Source organism: Apostichopus japonicus, chromosome 5 (genome assembly GCF_037975245.1).
Source record: "Apostichopus japonicus isolate 1M-3 chromosome 5, ASM3797524v1, whole genome shotgun sequence".
NCBI lineage: Eukaryota > Metazoa > Echinodermata > Holothuroidea > Aspidochirotida > Stichopodidae > Apostichopus > Apostichopus japonicus.
Window position 1 is genome coordinate 11,067,348 of NC_092565.1, and position 21,998 is coordinate 11,089,345.

Consider the following 21,998-nt stretch of genomic DNA (forward strand, 5'->3'; position numbering starts at 1 on the left):
TGCTTCAGTACACTGGGGACCAAGTGACACCCATGTATGCCTCAGTACAATGGGGAGGAAGTGGCACCCTGAATGCTTCAGTACACTGGGGACCAAGTGGCACTTATGTATGCTTCAGTACACTGGGGACCAAGTGGCCCCCTGTAGGCTTCAGTACACTGTGGACCAAGTGACACCCATGTATGCTTCAGTACACTGGAGACCAAGTGGCCCCCTGTATGCTTCAGTACACTAGGGACCAAGTGAAACCCATGAATGCCTCAGTACACTGCGGACCAAGTGGCACCCATGTATGCTTCAGTACACTGGGGACCAAGTGGCCCCCTTGTATGCTTCAGTACAATGGGGACGAAGTGGCCCCCTGAATGCTTCAGTACACTGGGGACCAAGTGGCACTTATGTATGCTTCAGTACACTTGGGACCAAGTGGCCCCCTGTATGCTTCAGTACACTGTGGACCAAGTGGCACCCATGTAGGCTTCAATACACCCCTAACCCTAACCCTAACCCCTAACGGTACAGTTTGTACAGATTTGAGCACTGAAAACCCCATGTGTTTAGAAAATCATTACTCGAGATAGGAATACACTAAATAGCTTCCCATAGCTTTATTTTGCACATAAGACAGCCTGCATCAACAAACAACATTTTCCGAGGGGGTCACATGGACCTTTTTTTTTTTTTTGTCTATAAAGATTTGTTTACATTCAAAAAACCGGTCGTTTTGAGCTTTTTTTCAAAAAAATCGTGAGAACAGTGAAAACTTTCAAGTCAACTGACCCTATCTCATACAACTAGCTAAGACATACAAAGAATCAAATCAGGAGCCTCACAGACATATGTATAGAGATGGCTCTATATTTGGGGAAAATATGTCAAAAAATGACGTTTTTCTGTCTAAGTTAGGGCCAAAACACGGTCAAATTTCCGATATTATTTCTCCAGAAAGCCTCACCCTACAGAGTAGATTTTTAGCTCTCCAGAAGCGCCACACTGAAACGCCTGGCTATATAGAAACGATCAGAGCCTTGGAAACGATTTAGCAATAGCGCCTCCACTTTGTGAGTAATCCCTAGCAATTCAACTCGAGCATTTCTACGGTAGAATTTCGGTCAACCACAGTTGATATGCTTCGTGTAGTGTGTGATGAACGGACTCACGTAATTGAAACGGTAACTATTTAGCACATATTATCATGGCTAAATACTTCTAAGAGGCGTTAGACCTTCTTTTTATGGGCAATTTGACCATCCAGCCGTTGGAGGAAGAAGATTCTGACTATGAAATCCTGATATGGTAAGCCACACTGTATGTACTATGTATTGTGTATACATGTACTGTCGTAGCGCAATTGGTATATATGACTTACCGTTACGCTTGACTACCATTGTATTACATAATACATGTAGGTCAAGTAGTTTGGAGAGAGGGGGGAAAAATCAGTCATATTCCTCACATTCAAACATCAAATTATATTTTACTTATGAAATAACATGTCTTGAACTCATCAATCTATCAAAAGTCCAGCAGATTTCATCAAAATAATTTCAAATGGGCAAAAAATGTACAGTGTTTGTATCATAACTGATTTGCATATTTACATATCTAATTAGCTCAATTATAAAAAAAAATTATAAAAATTAAAATCTCATTTCAATACCAATCTGTCAGTACTTGGGTCTCTATTGACAAAAATGAACAGATTTTAAGTAATTACAATGTGTAAATATTTTCCCCAAGGAACAATGATATGACGTGGAAATTGTAATACTGGGCTACTCTACTTTAACTATCAGCATTAAGTAATTTTGACCATCATTTATGAAGATAAAAATTTACAACTGTTACCTCCAACTTTATGACGGGCATAATATTAGCTTTGATTACTGGTTTATAAAAAGACTGATTACTGTAACAAGTAACGCCCAATCGTAACTTAAGTGCGGCACTTCTGTTTTAGTAAAAAGGTTTTCAAAGTTATTGTTTGTATATGTAAGGCCTAGCTTATTAATTTACATTCCCTCCAATGAAACACATAAATTATGAAAATAAAGCCGACCTGTTCCCTCCTGAAGTTGTTATTTACTTCCGTTGCATTCGCAATGCAGAGGGAGTCTACAATTTCATCCATCCTTCCTTTTTTTCCGTTGCTAAATGTAACGATAAAATAAAGTTATTGCAAACGTGTGTATGGCACGAGAAAGGTTTACGAAGCGGATGTGTCAACAGCTGAAGACTCTTGTAATAGAACTGTCCCCCTCGAAACACATAATAGATGACTTGCAATTTGTCGGTGTTGTCTGCAAAAAATGTGGTTTGATTATGCAATAACCACACGCGGCGTGGAGATAGACCTTCATGATGACCCTCTATGCATATTGTTTTGCAAACACGCCTTGGAAACATGCCTTGGATACAGGGTGGTAGCGTCTCCATTTTGGAGTAGTAGCACCTTCCGTTTAGGGTAGTAGCGCCACTAATTGACAGTAGCATCGCCGCCTGTAGTAGTAGTAGCATCGCCGCCTGTAGTAGTAGTAGCATCGCCTATTTAGAGTAGTAGCACCACCTTTTTACAGCAGCATCGTTACTTAGGAGTAGTAGCACCTCCTGTTAAGAGTAGTAGCACCTCCTGTTTAGAGTAGTAGCACACTCCTAATAAGAGTAGTAGCACCCCCTGTTTAGGGAAGTAGCACCTCCTGTTTAGGGTAGCTGCCTTATTTAGGCCTAGGCTGAGCTATGCTTATGTATTAACTTTTAAAGCCTAGCTCAGACCTAAGTTAGTTTTACCTTTAGCATTAGTGAGGCCCTAGCCGTGTGAAACAAATTTATGCCTACTGTGCCTGCATGTATATGTTTTTTGTCAATGTCATGAATTGAAATGGTCTAAGACCAAAAGGATCAATAAAGTTAGGCATTATTTTAAGAATTGCAGCCCAGTTCATCCATACTAGTAATACTATACTACTACAGTATTACTAGGCTACCCTGGTGTGTTCTTTTAAAATTGTCAATGTATTCTATATATTCTATATATGGATTATGGGGCCTATAGGCTAGCCCTGTGTGGAATAATCAATAAGAAACAGAAAGACTAGCTTGATCCAATGATTTAATTGGAAGAAAAAGACCTTAAACATGGCAAAGTGATTGCATGCCATCATATCTGTTACTTTGTTAGCTTATAGTCATACTAAACAGGTCTACCATTGGCTAACAGTAACACTAACATGCAGACAGGGACGTAGCAAAGGCCTGATGATTTGGGGGGGGGGGGGGTGCAGTGGCGGAAATTCCAACTGGATGGGTTTTGAAGCCAGAAAATTCCGACTGCTGCCTTGTACCCCCCTCCCCCCCCCCCCCTGCGCTACTCATCAACAATACGGTCAGTGTCAGTCAGACACCCCATCTTTCAAAAGCTATGTTAATGTAACAAAGGGGGGGGGGGGAATATCAACAAATAATATTAAACAGTGCTTAGCCAATGTACTTTATGAAGCATTTCTAATTGTGATTTGAATGGTTTCATTCTCATCTTTCCAGCGGAGGGCTTGGTGGTATACAAAAACGTTCATTTCATTTAAAGTTATGTGGTCATTAATTAAGAGCACCTCTTTTTTGTTGAAATTAAAAGTTATTGAATAAAGAGGGTATTAATCAATTGTGATGAATGCTTGGTGAATTTGTGTAATGATGACTTAGTGACTATATATTTGTAATCTTTGCAACATCACCCAAACATTGTTGTTACTGTTTATTACTATGTGCCTTAAAGTTTCATTTGCTTTGTTTAATGATTCTATAGAATTTCTTTCTCTTATTAGCATCACTTAGGCTGTCATCTCTGTTATATAACTTTTGTATGAAGAAATCATTTTATTGTATGCAACTTAATGTGACCTTATGCGACCTGATGTGACCTAATGCGACCTAATGTGGCCTTATGTGACCTGACTATGAAAGAGGCTGTAAAAACTGGCATATCTTTGTTCTTGACATGTTTTAATATGTGAATCAGAGTTTATTGTGGACCTGCCAGGCATTACAAAATCTCAATCAGTCAATTATACATTACTGTTAAGGTCTAAACACGTCACTAATCTGACTGATTCCACAGGGAATGTGAAAAACACAACATAACGACATCAGTTTTTCAAATCTTGCAAATGCTTTATCTCTGCTGTTTAGCAACCAATTAATAATCATCAACGACATATGCAGGTTTCACATATTTATAGTCATGCAGGAGGATGTATTCACAGGTAGAATTTGAAACATCTTATATTTTGAATTGAAAATGTTATAAACTATTATTTGGTAAGAGCGATTGGAATATAGTGATGGGTGCAATGTGAAAAGCAGTGTGATGTGACAATAAATAAATTCACTTTGACACAGGCTGTCCTGAAATCACCATCGACCTCAACAACGGTCTTCTTGCACTAAATGTGATAGAAACATCAGCATATTAAATATGACATCTGTCCTTGTTGAAATATTGTGTAAAACATGGTTTCCACAATTTGACCCTGGTGAGCTCAAAGAACCATTGACATCCGCCCACAACATCAGGCTTCTTGTACTCAATGTGGTACAATCACATACCAAATATGCAATCTGTACAAGCTTCCCTTGTGATGTTAAACTAAGGAAGGTGTATTAGTGTAAGGAGACAGGTCAGAGGGGAGTGAAGAAAATGTTTGGCATATGTTGACTACAAATGACCTTTGACCTCCACCAAAAGCAATAATAGGCACCTTAAATTTGATATCGTACATTTCCAAACGCCTTCATACCAAGTATGAGGTCTGCCCAAGCTTCCCTACTTGAGATATCCTGTTTACACATTGTTACAATTCGACCACTGGTCGAATGACCTTTCACAAAAAATAAAAGGCTTCTTGTACTCAATGTGGTACTTCTACACACCAAACATGAAATTGACCTGACCTTCCCTTCATAAGATATCATGTTTACAAGCTGGATGTCACAAACGCACACATATATACATAATCCATCATGAATGCAAAAGTTACGATTTTCATCAAAACCCAAAATATCAGACCTGTATTATTAAGAGGTTATTTAGCAAATATGAATTGATTAATGTGTGGTATATAAAATCAATATTTTATGCAGTGTGTCATGACTACAAACTTACTGTTGTATGATTTGGTTTTGATTTGATTATATAATGGGCTGATCTGGTTTCATTTGTAGGGCCATTCTCGGTCACGTGTGTGACGGAAAAATGGGGAGATTTGCACTTTACCACTAAGTAACTACTTTTAGGTAAAGAAAGTTGGGTTGATTGTAGTACTTAAGTATGCACTAGGGGATTCTTTTAAAAAACCATATAGCTTAGCCAAAATCAGAACATTCATGTGCTGGCAGAGGTCATATAAAGGTCGGTCACGTGTGTGACGTGAAATGAAACTGGCTTTTTTGCACAAAAAAACATTGGCAAATTCCTCAGTTTCTAGCAGGGCTGGATAACACTAATTTCTCATGTTAATTTCTACCTTAATGTGTTTCCATTCTAACAAGACATTTTACCTCAATATTTCACTTCTTAAAATTAGCATAATACTACATAAAAAAAATCCGGTCACGTGTGTGACATTGTTGGGTCACGTGTGTGACATTCTGATTTTCAGTCAATAGTGTGCAATTTTTGCAGTGCTTATGTTGACTCTAGTAATAACCACAGAACAGCACTGATGTTGATATTACATAGTAATTACTTTAAAACAGTTTTACTGCCATGATTTGGAGGGTCACGTGTGTGATATTGTTGGGTCACGTGGGTGACATTCTGCATTTTCATGGATAAATGTCACACACGTGACCATCGGTCACGTGTGTGACGACTAATTAAAGGCTAGTAATTAATCGTAGGAATAATTATTTGACTGGATATTTTGCAGAACTAACAGTCTGTACCAAGAACGGTTGCATATCAAGTGTGGACATCATAAGGCACATTAGTTACTTTTTATGAAAACTTTTGCCCTATTTTGGTCACGTGTGTGACATCAAAATTATGCTAATTAGCAGCCATTATTAAAGCAGAATTGAAGATCAGGAACATTTGCTTTAGGAATGAAATAAATTAACCCTATACCTGCCTCCATGTGATAGTTGATAACTGAAATGTTATTTCTAGATACAGTACTCATGTAGAAAAAACAAATATACAGTTAAAAACTACAAATTTTGGCTAAAACTTACAATAATGCAAATTTATGCAAATTAGTATGTTATGGTTGTAATTTTAATGAAAAAAATATGAAACAGCAAACTTGAGGCATCCCTCTAAAACAAAAAGTGTAACATTTGACCCTGATGAACACTTTAGTTTCTTCATGCCAGTTTCATTTTCCAGAGAATGGCCCTGCAATATCTATCATTCGTTTGGCTTAAGTTGATCATACTTTGAAGAAGTATAAAGAAGAAAAAACAATATTGTTTTTTATTTCAGATAAAAAACACTATCCACTATAGGTAAGACCTTCTTAGGTGAGGCTGGTGGAAAAGAAAGGTCTTCTCAACTCTGATGATATAGTCCTCATGAATTATGGGAGAAGGTGTTACAGGCCTATCCAAAATTATGAGATGGTGGAGGCTTTGAATACCTGAAAGCTAATGCTCCCAACACACTGCTGGATGCTATTCCATATCCAGCGAGGGGATCTGGTAAACAGCAAATGAAGTCAATCTGTGGAAAGGCACCTATCTATCTAAGACCAATCCAGCGTGACCTGAGCCTTGAAAAAGTGGATGTGAGTAAATAGTATTGATGTTAGGAGAACAGGGACAGATTATATCAAATGTTTGTGTTAAATGTAATCATCATAGTGGAATATATGAAATTGAAACAGCTGTTCTGATTATCGTGTAACACTATTTTGTAGTACTTGAGTCCAGACTGAGACCAGAATCCAGACTCAGTATGTCTTTGACCCGGTATTGTCTAACACTGGGGATCCCTGGACTCTGAATTAAGTTTAAGTCCAGGCGAGTCCATCCATGGGTGGATCATAAGGATGGATATAATGGTTCCATTAACATTATTATCAGTGCTCAAACATAATTTAAATTATCAAATGTGAGTTATGCATGTTTTCTGTAGCTATATATAACGGTTGAGCAGCAACTGTAGGTATGGCACTACATTCTTCAATACATTTGACTCACCACCTCCTAACAAATTCATATTACCACCTTTCTTCTTCCTCTTCCTAGATTGAACATAAGAAAATAACAATAGAGAAATTTCTGTACACAGTATCATACATATAACATAGGGTGATATAGGAAACAAGCCGCAGTCTTTATTAGTTTAATTGAGAATAAAATGTGTAAGGAAATTTACAACAATGGTCAAATTTTAGAAGTAGAGTTAGAAACATAGGCGTACGGGACCATTTCGGTTTGGGGGGGGCAGAAACTTTTGTGCCCGAAAGTGCCTGTGACACTATCTAAGCGGAGCGCCACCATTGGTTGGCACGTAGCGTACAAGAAATTTTTTGGCAAAATATGCCTCTCAGATTGCCGGAAATGGCACTTCTGAGGCCTTGCAAGTTGCATCTAAACATTCTTTATTTAATAATCTCACGTTTAGAAATTTACACTTCCCCAAAAATTTGGTAAATTAGAAGAAGAAAAAATGGTAAAATCCCTTTGAAGGGAAAATAGGACAGTATATTTTTTAAGCCCCTATTTAGTTACGGTATTTATTATTTTAACACAGTACTCAGCTACCTCCAGAAAAATATACATTGTAGGCGGGAAAATGTCGCTGTGTCGGGTGAGACTGCAATTTGTCTCACAAAAAAAGTATAAAATATAACAAAGAATATGATAAACCTGTACTTTAAGGCTTGTAGGCACTCCCTCCCCCCCACCATCCATGAAAAAGAAAATGTTTCTTATATACACTCATGTCGGGGATGTCCAGGTATACAGTTGACTAGTTAGAAAAAATGTTACTGCGGTTTTTTCACTTCAGAGACTGCTAATCTCCATGCATGCTTGTCACCACGATTGTGAGCGGCGTTCCCTGTTAATAATTTTGGGCGATAGTGCAAAAAGCGTGGTAGCCCAGATGAGCTGCGCTTACGGTGGTGTTACACGGAAATATTCGGGCATCATGATGCTAAATAAAGAAAATCATTAGGCCTATATTAATATTAATGTCACAAAACAAATAACACAGAAGGCTCTCCACGGAATTGTCGGGCAAAAATATGAAAAAGATTCGGGCAAGCTACTGCATATTTATATATATATTTGTTTTCTCCTCTTAGGCTGCCTGAATTTTTCAGGACTTTTGCCCGAATTTCTTGTCCTCTGGAAATTTGGGGGGCAGTCTGCCCCCCCCCCCCCGCCTCGTACGCCTATGGTTAGAAAGCAGGCAATGACAAGGCAAAACCATTACTGAGGCAGAGAAAAAAGTGAAGTGTACATATAAAGGGCTGATACGAGGGTCAAGAGACATAGGAGAATGTTTTGGAGGAGTATATTGCTAAGAGTCCGAATGGCATTGATGTACTGAAGAAGAAAATTGATGTTAAAATAAGAGGAAAGTGTAAGTAAGGACACTGTGACTGTAAGTGTTGTCCCAAATGTACAAAAGAAGAACATTAGTGTCCCTAAATGTTCTGAAGATGCATACTGACTCAACCTGATGTAAGTCTATATAAAGTTAGAGTCATAAATATGTCAAACATTTGATGTATAGCCACTTCGCATATGTAAACTTGATCACTTAACATCTGAACAATAGGATTAATGACTGAACTAATAGCCATCAATATTTTCAGATGCTCCTTTACAAATGTTAGTGATTTTAGTGATATACCAGGATCAAAAGTACTTAATTGACTATGCTATGTTCAGGACAATCCCGTCCAAGTAACAGTACACACTGAACTGTACATATACCATGATGTTATTGGTGTGTGACACCCAAACAGGATGAATTTAATTTGTGTTCATTTCACTTAACAGACATCAATGGCAGATTTGAATCATCTCCAAGAGAAGTGCTTGCTCTGCCGCCATCTTTTTTCCACAAACAGAATTGCGGAAGCATGTGGAACAGTGCAAAACTGACAGGTATTTTTTTTCTCCAAATTTGCATTGCTAAATAATGATTTGAAGGAGGAAAGAAATATTTGGGGGGAAAAAATTAAAAAAAGGAAACTGTCTTTTATAAAAAATTCAAATGATGAATATTAATACTGTCTTTAGGATGACCAGTTAGGGTCATTAATTCCAGTCTATTTCTCTGAATATTTTGACTTCATCTGATCAATGCACTGTTTGAATTTTACAGATACAGTAGTCTCTGACATAGTCAGGACTTTACCCATACTATTTACTAACAAACGGACTAAATGTGGAAGGTTTAAAAGTAGAAAGTGTTGTTATAACAGCAAGTTTCATTCTTCATCCTTCTAGCTCCTCTTGATCAGCGTCTGTGTCTGTGTCGGCAACAGCAGCTTCGTTGTCAATGCGATCCTTTGCAATGACTACCTCAACAGCCAAATCTTTGTGAGTTTTGTGCTATTCAATTGAGATACATCATTTTATACATAGCTTCATCTTTTATCTTTCTGCTTAGTATGCTTACAGTTAGTTCATCATGACATTTTCCATTAACACCCTGGGTTCCACATGTAAATCAATATAGATTTCTTTATGCCGTATTCCTGTAATCCAAAGATTATTCAACGCAGAAGAAATGTTGAGTCGATTCGTGGTTTATTAGCTTTGATATCTTGTAACTATCTGGTAATCTTTTAATCTGTTAATCTGCTAATCTGTCAATCTGTCAGTCTGTTAATCTGTCAGTCTGGTAACTAAATAAATAAAAACGAAACATACGTTTGTATTTAAACAATCAGGAAATCGATTAATGAATAAGTCAATTATTGAAGAATAAATACATAAATCCAAATCATACAGAATAAATAATCATGTATGCAACAAATATACAACGTTATTAAATAAAAACACAACTTACATAAAATCTTTGGTTTAACACTGGAAAATACTTCTTGCTTCAATACGTTCTTGATATCGACTGAACTCAAATTACGGTAAATGAACGTAAAGACAGAACCAACGAAAACAACAAATTTCAAACACATACTCACGCACGCACGCACACTCGCACAAACACGCACACGCGCAGTAGCACTGCAACTTTACATGACGCACACTTCGTAACAATACACAAACAACACATCGTGTGAGCGCGTTTACACTCCCCCCTGTTAAATCATATGGATTTTACACACATTTACAACCAATCAAACAATTTAGTACACTGAGACAAAGTAATATATATTCAAAGAAAAATCAACAATGAGACTAATCAGACATTCTCTTTACAATACACAATTTCGTAATCGGTCTTTTGAGTATTTTATTACGAACCTTAACCTCAACGCTTCTTACTTTCCCATCGCTACTCTTGAAAACTGTAATGATTCTAGCTAAAGGCCATTTTCCGCGTGGAATTGTTTCGTCGGTGAGGAGAACTATGTCCCCAACGACAACATTTTCTTTCGGAACATTCCACTTATGGCGTTTTTGGAGGAGAGGCAGATATTCTTTCCGCCATCAGTCTTCCAAAACAAAGAAGCAAGGTACTGTACTTGAAGCCACCTTTTACGGCCGTAAGAGACTCCTGCGTCAACTGGGGTGTCAGGCCCATGTCTCATCAAAAGCAGGTGGTTTGGAGTAAGAGGCTCCTCATCTTTTGGATCTGAGGAGAAGTCAGTGAGAGGTCTTGAGTTGAGAATAGATTCAACCTCAGCTAGAACAGTAGTAAGAACCTCATCAGTGACCGTTTGCTGCCTCAGGACGCCTCTTAGAATCCTTCTAACCGACCTTATAAGCCTTTCCCATGCTCCTCCGAAATGGCTGGCTGTAGGAGGGTTAAAGTGCCACTCACAACCTTTATTATGAAGAAAGGCTTCTACGTCATCTTTATTCATAGCTTTAAAGGCATTTCTCAGCTCTTTCTCGCCAGCTTGGAAATTAGAGCCGTTGTCGCTAAAAATCTTAACTGGCTGACCTCTTCTTGCTACAAAACGTCTGAAAGCATTAAGGAAGGAATCAGCATCCAGAGATTCACAAACTTCCAAATGAACAGCTCTGGAGGACAAGCAAGTAAAAATGCAACCGAACCTCTTTACGGTCGAGCGACCTCTTTTCGCTTCGAATGGCCCAAAATAGTCCATGCCGACAAAACTAAAAAGAGGTTTGTCAGAGGAGACTCTCTCCAAAGGCAATGCGGCCATTATCTGACAAGAAGGCCGTGCAAGGATCTTACGACAAACAACGCACTTACTCACTACACTCTTCACTGCTGTTCGACCATTCAGTAGCCAAAACTTTTGCCGAATGGCACTTAACGTCATGGCCAAACCACCATGACCTACCGACTCATGATAATATCTAATAATGAGTGTGACTACTGCTCCCCTAGGGGGCAAGATAATTGGGTGCTTAACGTCATTTCCCAAATCAGCATTGTCGAGACGACCCCCTGCTTTAAGTACATTTCCAAGAAGAATGGGTTTGAGTTTAAATAATCGCTGGTCACCCTGCCAGGATTTAAACGCCGATTTTTGGACCCATGAAATTATGGTAGTTTCACTCGCTTCGATTTCTGATACAGACAGATTTATGCCACTTGCTGCCAATGAACCTCTACACTTATTAACAAAGCGAAAGACCCAAGCTAACACCTTGACTAACTTGGTCCACGATGAAAACCTGGAGATTAACTGCTCAGAAAAATTATCATTAACTAAAGTAGTTACATTAAGAAAAACAGACTTTCCTATTTCTGTGTCTCCAGACAAATCAATATCATCATGTTTCAGTGAAGGCCATGCACTTTCTTTCTTCGAAAGGAAACTTGGGCCGGAGAGCCACGTTCCTAAATCATACGTACCCCTCGAGCCATCATCGGCTGGGTTTTCTTTGGAGCCTACATGTCTCCATTGATTTGGAGAGGAGAACTCATGAATCTTGGACACTCGGTTCGCAACGAAGGTTTTAAATCGCTTATCCTCGTTGCGAATGTACCCAAGGACAATCATTGAGTCCGTCCAAAATATAACATCATCGAGATCAAACCTAATCTCTTGTTTGATCGACGTGTACAACGTCACTGCAAGAACCGCGCCCATTAACTCGAGCCTAGGAATAGACACGGGCTTCATTGGGCTGACTTTGGCCTTTCCTTGAATGAATGAGCAGCTTGCTTCACTGTCAGCACCTATCACGCGGAGATATGTCACTGCAGCATATCCTCTCTGAGATGCGTCACAAAACACGTGAAGCTGGACGCGCTGTGCGTTATCTAACTGTAGCCAACGAGGGATCTGTATAGATGAAAGAAGAGGAACATTTTGAAGCCACTTCTTCCATGTCACAAGTTCTTCGTCCGTCAAGGGTTTGTCCCAATCAGACCCTTTGCGACAAATATCTTGTAAGAGGTACCGAGCAATGACAACAAAGGGAGCAGCAAAACCCAATGGGTCAAAGATCGAGCTTGATATTGACAATAACCCTCGCCTTGTAAAGGGTTTGTCGGGCAACGACACGTTGAATAGGAAATTGTCATTTTCGGCATTCCAACTCACTCCCAGTGTTCGCTCAGTTGGAAGAGTCTCCAGGCTATTACGTAAATTTGGAGCTCTTTCGGACTCTGGGATGCTTTGGAGAACGGCACGATCGTTACTAACCCACTTCGTGAGTCTAAAGCCGCCCTTACTTAAAATACTTCTAAGGCGTTCCACAACTTCTATTGCAACAGTTGGATCATCGACTGAAGCCAGAAGATCGTCTACATAGAAGTTGTTCCTTATGAACTGAATGGCTTTCTTACCTACAATGTCCTGATTATGTAACTCGTTGTCCCTGGCCGTGCGCTGTAACGCATAGCCGGCGCAAGCTGGTCTTGACGTGGCACCAAAGAGATGCACCGTCATTCTATATTCGAGCGGTTCACTTTCTAGATTACCGCCAGGCCACCACAAGAACCTGAAGACATCGCGGTCTTCGCTTATCACCTGCACTTGGTGAAACATTGCCTCTACGTCAGCAACTAGTGCAATTCGCTGTTGCCTAAATCTGTGGAGAACACCCACGAGACTGTTTATCGTGTCTGGGCCTTTCAATAAACACGAGTTTAATGAAGTATCCCTCCACTTCGCTGCACAATCATAGACTACTCTGACCTTGTGAACAACTGGATGGTGAGGCAGATACCAAACATTACCAGCCTTACCTTCACCTTGAACCCGTTCGGCATAACCTTTCGCAATGTAACCTTCTACGGTTTCTGTATACTTTTGACACATTACATTGTCTCTTAATAGCTTACGTTTTATGTTTCTTAGACGTGATTCAGCTAACGGTTTATTGGAAGGCAAGAAATGGTAATCGTCCTTCCACAAAAGTCCTATCTGGTAGTGACCTTCACTAGTAAGTGAGGCAGTAGATTCTAATATACCTTTGGCTCTCTTGTCTTGGACAGAATCACCTTCACCAATACTCGCATCGTCTACAGACCAAGAACTTTTAAGTAAACTTAAGATCTTTCCATTCGAGCAACAAGATATACGATGGATGTTCTTTCTATCGCTACGACCACTGAAACCTGTAGGACCCATAACAGACCAACCAAGGGGTGTCTTTACTCCATACGGATCCCCCGTTCCACCACGCCTCTCATCCATAACCCAAAATGCTTCGGGAACATCCGCCCCTATTAGTAGCTCAAGGTTGTATCTTGAGATATCCCCCCAGGGAATAAGTTTCAAATGTTGCCACCGGTTGAGGTCACGAGCAGAGGGGACACTATCATCACTATTGGGTAGTTTTGGAACAGAAAGAGCAGTTATTGACAAATCGTTACTTTCATTCTCCCCTTTGACGCTAATATCAAATGTTGAACCGATCTTAGGTTCGACTCCGTTAACCGTCGAAGACGTGTAAGACGTCGGTTTACCCTTAACACCCAACTTCTTCCTAAGGGATTCTGAACACAGAGTAGTGTCTGACCCACTGTCCAAAATAGCCAGGGTATGCACCCGATTACCATTGTTACCGGTCACTGTAACCGGCAGAATTCTCAAGAAAACGTTACTACCACAAACAGCAGTGTTTGACATAACAGAGATATTCTCTTGATTGGGTGGAGGATGAAGTAGATCATTGTGTTTGTTAGACTGACAAAAAGTGCAAACGGTATCCCTTCTACATTTAGCCACCGAATGACCAGGAAATAGACACCTAAAACACAACCTCTTTGTCCTAACAATGTCTAGCCTCTGGTTGTAACTCATGTTGCAGAACGACTCACAGTCAAAAATCCTATGATCATCATCACAGGCAAAACACTTAAGAGATCTACCTTTCATAAAATTAGATTTCACGCGAGGTTTCTCGTCACTCACTACGCTACTCGACTTGCCTATATTCCTACCAAACATGTTAGACGAAATTTCAGCTTGACCTGTCAGATACGATAGAAGGTCATTAAATTCTGGTTCTCTACTCTCATGTATCTTTTGGGCGACATTTGCCCACCCAGTTTGAAGATAAACAGGTAACAAACTGTGAATCTTAAGAAGGTTACTTGTTGAATTTAGGTCATTTACATACCCCATCTGAGTTAAGGTAACGTAACACCTCTGCATTTCGGATATGAGCTTCCACAAGCTTTCTCCGTCATTAGCCTTAATCGATTTGCGACTAACCAATTTACTCATCAAAGAATTCAGAATCAGATGCGGTTGACCAAATTGACGTTTCAAAATTGCCTTCGCGCTTTCGTAACCTTCGTCACCTAGAAGCGCGCAACTTTCGATGCAGAAACGCGCTTTACCTTTACATAGCTGCAGCAAATACTGCAAACGCGCGGCATCACCGCTCAATTTACTTGCCACGTTAACTTCGAAATTGGTTATGAAGTACCAATAATCTGTGGGGTCTCCATTAAACACAAATACCTCAGCCTTCGGTAACTCTAATGCCAATTTGAGTTCGTTAAACCCGAATACATAGTTGGAATCACAACTAGAACTATACCTATTTGAACTTAAATGTGGAAGACCTTCACCATTCTTCATGTCTACGTTACTATTATTACCATCGGTAATATCATTAACTTCCTTAGAGCTAACACAATGACTAACGTTACTATGCTTAGTAAAAATACCGTTATCATCATTGTCGGTTAACCTCTTTTCCTCGTCGCCTTCGGGAGCTTCTGAGATCCTCTCGGGCCCTTTTCTGCTGAGGTCTACATACCTCTCGACTTCGATCTTTACGGTGATGAACTTGCTGACTACGTCCGCCATCCATTCTTCTTCCAAAATAAACTTATCTTCTTCCAAAAGCTTTTCAATCACAGCTTGGTGGGCCTCTTCTATTGCTTCTAAATTTGTATTCGCTTTCTCTAAGAGTTCCTTCACAGAGTCTATTCCTGCGTCCTCTCTAATGAGAGTAGAAATAGAATTAATTGCTCTAGTCAAGATCCCCTTCTTATTCCTGCGCCGTATTAACAGCGTCTTCATCGTAAGGGCCTCGTCTGTTGACATCTTCAATTATAGATTTTATTTACTGTAAATTAATATAGATTTCTTTATGCCGTATTCCTGTAATCCAAAGATTATTCAACGCAGAAGAAATGTTGAGTCGATTCGTGGTTTATTAGCTTTGATATCTTGTAACTATCTGGTAATCTTTTAATCTGTTAATCTGCTAATCTGTCAATCTGTCAGTCTGTTAATCTGTCAGTCTGGTAACTAAATAAATAAAAACGAAACATACGTTTGTATTTAAACAATCAGGAAATCGATTAATGAATAAGTCAATTATTGAAGAATAAATACATAAATCCAAATCATACAGAATAAATAATCATGTATGCAACAAATATACAACGTTATATCAATAAAAACACAACTTACATAAAATCTTTGGTTTAACACTGGAAAATACTTCTTGCTTCAATACGTTCTTGATATCGACTGAACTCAAATTACGGTAAATGAACGTAAAGACAGAACCAACGAAAACAACAAATTTCAAACACATACTCACGCACGCACGCACACTCGCACAAACACGCACACGCGCAGTAGCACTGCAACTTTACATGACGCACACTTCGTAACAATACACAAACAACACATCGTGTGAGCGCGTTTACACCACATATTTTCCCTCACTGGTGCAACAGTTTCATTGGAACAACCATCATTTATATACTCTACCTTGGAATAAAGATACTTACCCTAAATTGTCTAGGTCTTGAAATCAAAATATTTCTTTATTATTATTCTTTCTCTGACTGTAAAGCTTCAAAACATGTACATTGATATGGTTAAAAAATTGCAGAAAAATCTCAAGGAGGGAAGCTTTTACTTCTTTCATGTGGATGCACTATGATTAGAAAAATATTCTGATTCTGTAGAGGTCAAAGGTCACTTAAGGTCAGCAGAGTTAAGGCCTAAAAATCTTATACACGAGATATCTCAAGAAGGTTTGCTGCAATTTTTGACACATGGCTGCACCAGATTTAGGAGATATCTATTGTTCATCATGAAGGTCAAGGTCATTTGAGGTCAAAGTCTGCAAATAGTGTTAACATTTATTTTAAGAATGGTAACTGTGATGGACCTCCGTTGTAGCACATGTATGTCCCACATTGACTAGAAAAAAAAACATTTCTATTTTTGTTGGCAGTCAAAAAGATGTAGCATTGCATAAACCTTGTCACTAATTGCAAATTAGTTTCCTCATTAAAGCAGCATTTTGCGTTTGGTCGCCGTTTTCTACTTTTTTGACATGTCCAGCAAGTTTTTTACATATATCAATCACAAAACAGCAAACTAAGATATTAGCCAAGTTTTTCCCTGCCAACAACGTTAATTGGCGAGTAATTAAGGATATTTGCAGATAATGAGAAGAGTGTCCACGACAAATTCCACATACAAAATTAATCGCATTCAGTTCCCCCAAACCCACTAGTTTGAATTCACCAATCAGAGATGCAGGTTTAGTTATGAGTCATTGCTAAAAATAGATTCAAGACTTTGCGTTGGTACAACCAGGGAGTTGTTATGCAACTCCCTGGTACAACTGTCATATAGACTGTACACAAATCAAGCGTGGTGTTATATTACGTATTTGTCAATGACGTTCGTAGTGTTTAAATATTCATATGATGGGCGAGGTTTATTGGGATCCCAACGGAAAATATCTTGGAGAACAACAAAGTTGAAAGTTGCAAATTTTTCGAATTTTATGCCACCATTTGAAGTAAAATTTAAATAGATAAGCTAGTTATGTATGTCGTTATGGCATAGTGGAGTCAGTGAGGTTGAGAAAAATCATAGAAAAGGACGCAAAATGCTGCTTTAATTCACATTTTCATGTATGCTCCTGGACAAATTGTACATTATGTAGTAATTGCAATACAGAAATAGTAAACAGAATATTAAACGAAGAATGAAACCATCTTATTTTAAGTTGTTTAAATAATGTTTGTCAAAATCTGTGGGCTTTAAGGGCCTGTGATGTTTGAGATCTATCATATGACTAATTTAAATATCTTTAAATTGACAGTGGTGTAAACCAGATGCCAGGGCCATACACATCTTCATCAGTGATTTCTGCTGACAGGTAAGTATTACTAAATAAGTAGATGCAATAACTCTGGAAGGTTCCTAGTCCAGATATGAGTATAAAAAAAACTACCAATGCCCAGGATTGAGAGTGTAAAATGTTTGACTACTACTTAATGAAGTGAATTCGAAATACACTGGTCTACATCAACGGTGCATGTCTAAAAGGTGTTTGACTACTAATTAATAAAGACATCTAATGAATCCTTTATGCACTGGTCTACATCAATGGTGCATGTCTAAATGTTTGACTACATGTTGTGCTTTTATCTCATATATAAATCCAAGTAAAGTTCATCTGGTATAGCGGTGCATGATAAAGTCATGAGGTGACTGACAATTATGTGATTATTAATCATTGTGGAGGGTGTGGAAAACTAAACCTTTTAATGGCTAATCATGTCCATTAAGTACACCAATATTAGATATGTTGGGAGTTTATGGGTAGGAAAATGTAAGGGAGGGGGGGGGGGTTGAAATTTCCTCAAATATACGGAATGGTCATTTTGATACAAAACATCAGAATTTCCAGATGTCCTTCCAGAGTATTTACTTTCACACAAAAATAATTCAAATGTCCCAGCTGAAGCGATGCACAACTTCTATGCCAGCCAGCCACCCCTCTCTCTCCCCCCCCCCCCCCACCAGGAGGAGAGGATTTTTCAATTTCTATTGTGAAAGTTTTAGAATTCTGATGTGACTGTGAATACTAATAACATGTTCTACAGCTCTATGTTAAGGAAAGAATTCAAAACTAGGTTGATTGGGTAATGATGATCAGTAACAAATGAACTAAAATATGATGGTGATATGACTAAGGCAAGTGAAATGTAGGCCATTTCAAAAATCTAGCAAGACCACAATGTTACAAACTTATTTTGGAAACCCAATTAACTGTTGTGAAAGCAAAAACCTTTTTCTATAGTGAATAGTTACAAAAATTGTTATGTTTGTCTTGGTTCATTTAATTCTAGATATATGTCAGATGACATTGATATCATGGAGCCTGACGATGCTTCATATGCTAGTGATGAGGACCTGAAAGACGTCATTGAAGAGAGTGAGGGACTTGGACGATACAAGGTAACTTTTGTAGTTCAGTAATTAAAGAAAAATGCCATCTGTTGATATTGAAAGATTGCAAACCATTTGGATGAAAGTCATACTTGGTATACCAAATCCTATTAAAGCTGGTGAAAGATCAAGTCACATAATATAATACAATGGGGGCTGCACACATTATAATCAAGTCACATGTGATACAATGGAGGCTGCACACATTATAATCAAGTCACATAATGTGATACAATGGGAGCTGCACACATTATAATCAAGTCACATGTGATACAATGGGGGCTGCACACATTATAATCAAGTCACATAATGTGATACAATGGGAGCTGCACACATTTTAATCAAGTCACATAATCTGATACAATGGGAGCTGCACATATTTTAATCAAGTCACATAATGTAATACAATGGGGGCTGCACACATTTTAATCAAATCACATAATGTGATACAATGGGAGCTGCACATATTTTAATCAAGTCACATAATGTGATACAATGGGGGCTGCACACATTATAATCAAGACACATAATGTGATACAGTGGGGGCTGCACACATTTTAATCAAGTCACATAATGTGATACAATGGGAGCTGCACATATTTTAATCAAGTCACATAATGTGATACAGTGGAGGCTGCACACATTTTAATCAAGTCACATAATGTAATACAATGGGGGCTGCACACATTATAATCAAATCACATAATGTAATACAACGGGGGCTGCACATATTTTAATCAAGTCACATAATGTGATACAGTGGAGGCTGCACACATTTTAATCAAGTCACATAATGTAATACAATGGGGGCTGCACACATTATAATCAAATCACATAATGTAATACAATGGGGGCTGCACACATTATAATCAAATCACATAATGTGATACAATGGGGGCTGCACACATTTTAATCAAGTCACATAATGTAATACAATGGGGGCTGCACACATTTTAATCAAGTCACATAATGTAATACAATGGGGGCTGCACACATTATAATCAAATCACATAATGTAATACAATGGGGGCTGCACACATTATAATCAAATCACATAATGTGATACAATGGGGGCTGCACACATAATCAAATCACATAATGTGATACAATGGGGTCTGCACACATTATAATCAAGTGACATAATGTGATTCAATGGGGTCTGCACACATTTTAATCAAGTCAGATAATGTTATACAATGGGGTCTGCACACATTTTAATCAAGTCACATAATTTAATACAACGGGGGCTGCACATTTTTGAATCAAGCCACATAATGTAATACAATGGGGTCTGCACACATTATAATCAAGTCACATAATGTAATACAATGGGGGCTGCACACATTCAAATCAAGTTACATAATGTAATACAATGGGGGCTGCACACATTTTAATAAAGTCACATAATGTGATACAATGGGGTCTGCACACATTTTAATCAAGTAAGATAATGTTATACAATGGGGTCTGCACACATTTTAATCAGGTCACATAATGTGATACAATGGGGGCTGCACACATTTTAATCAAGTCACATAATGTAATACAATGGGGGCTGCACACATTTTAATCAAGTCACATAATGTAATACAATGGGGGCTGCACACATTATAATCAAATCACATAATGTAATACAATGGGGGCTGCACACATTATAATCAAATCACATAATGTGATACAATGGGGGCTGCACACATAATCAAATCACATAATGTGATACAATGGGGTCTGCACACATTATAATCAAGTGACATAATGTGATTCAATGGGGTCTGCACACATTTTAATCAAGTCACATAATGTTATACAATGGGGTCTGCACACATTTTAATCAAGTCACATAATTTAATACAACGGGGGCTGCACATTTTTGAATCAAGCCACATAATGTAATACAATGGGGTCTGCACATATTTTAATCAAGTCACATAATGTAATACAATGGGGGCTGCACACATTCAAATCAAGTTACATAATGTAATACAATGGGGGCTGCACACATTTTAATAAAGTCACATAATGTGATACAATGGGGTCTGCACACATTTTAATCAAGTAAGATAATGTTATACAATGGGGTCTGCACACATTTTAATCAGGTCACATAATTTAATACAAGGGGGGCTGCACACATTTGAATCAAGTCACATAATGTAATACAATGGGGTCTGCACACATTCAAATCAAGTTACATAATGTAATACAATGGGGGCTGCACACATTTTAATCGAGTTACATAATGTAATACAATGGGGGCTGCACACATTATAATCAAGTCACATAATGTGATACAGTGGGGGCTGCACAATCAAGTCACATAATGTGATACAATGGGGTTTGCACACATTTTAATCAAGTCAGATAATGTTATACAATGGGGTCTGCACACATTTTAATCAAGTCACGTAATTTAATACAAGGGGGGCTGCACACATTTGAATCAAGTCACATAATGTAATACAATGGGGTCTGCACACATTCAAATCAAGTTACATAATGTAATACAATGGGGGCTGCACACATTTTAATCAAGTTACATAATGTAATACAATGGGGGCTGCACACATTATAATCAAGTCACATAATGTGATACAATGGGGGCTGCACAATCAAGTCAGATAATGTTATACAATGGGGTCTGCACACATTTTAATCAAGTCACATAATTTAATACAAGGGGGGCTGCACACATTTGAATCAAGTCACATAATGTAATACAATGGGGTCTGCACACATTCAAATCAAGTTACATAATGTAATACAATGGGGGCTGCACACATTTTAATCAAGTTACATAATGTAATACAATGGGGGCTGCACACATTATAATCAAGTCACATAATGTGATATAGTGGGGGCTGCACATTCAAGTCACAAAATGTTATACAATGGGGTCTGCACACATTTTAATCAAGTCACATAATTTAATACAAGGGGGGCTGCACACATTTGAATCAAGTCACATAATGTAATACAATGGGGTCTGCACACATTCAAATCAAGTTACATAATGTAATACAATGGGGGCTGCACACATTTTAATCGAGTTACATAATGTGATACAATGGGGGCTGCACACATTATAATCAAGTCACATAATGTGATACAATGGGGGCTGCACACATCAAATCACATAATGTGATACAATGGGGTTTGCACACATTTTAATCAAGTCAGATAATGTTATACAGTGGGGTCTGCACA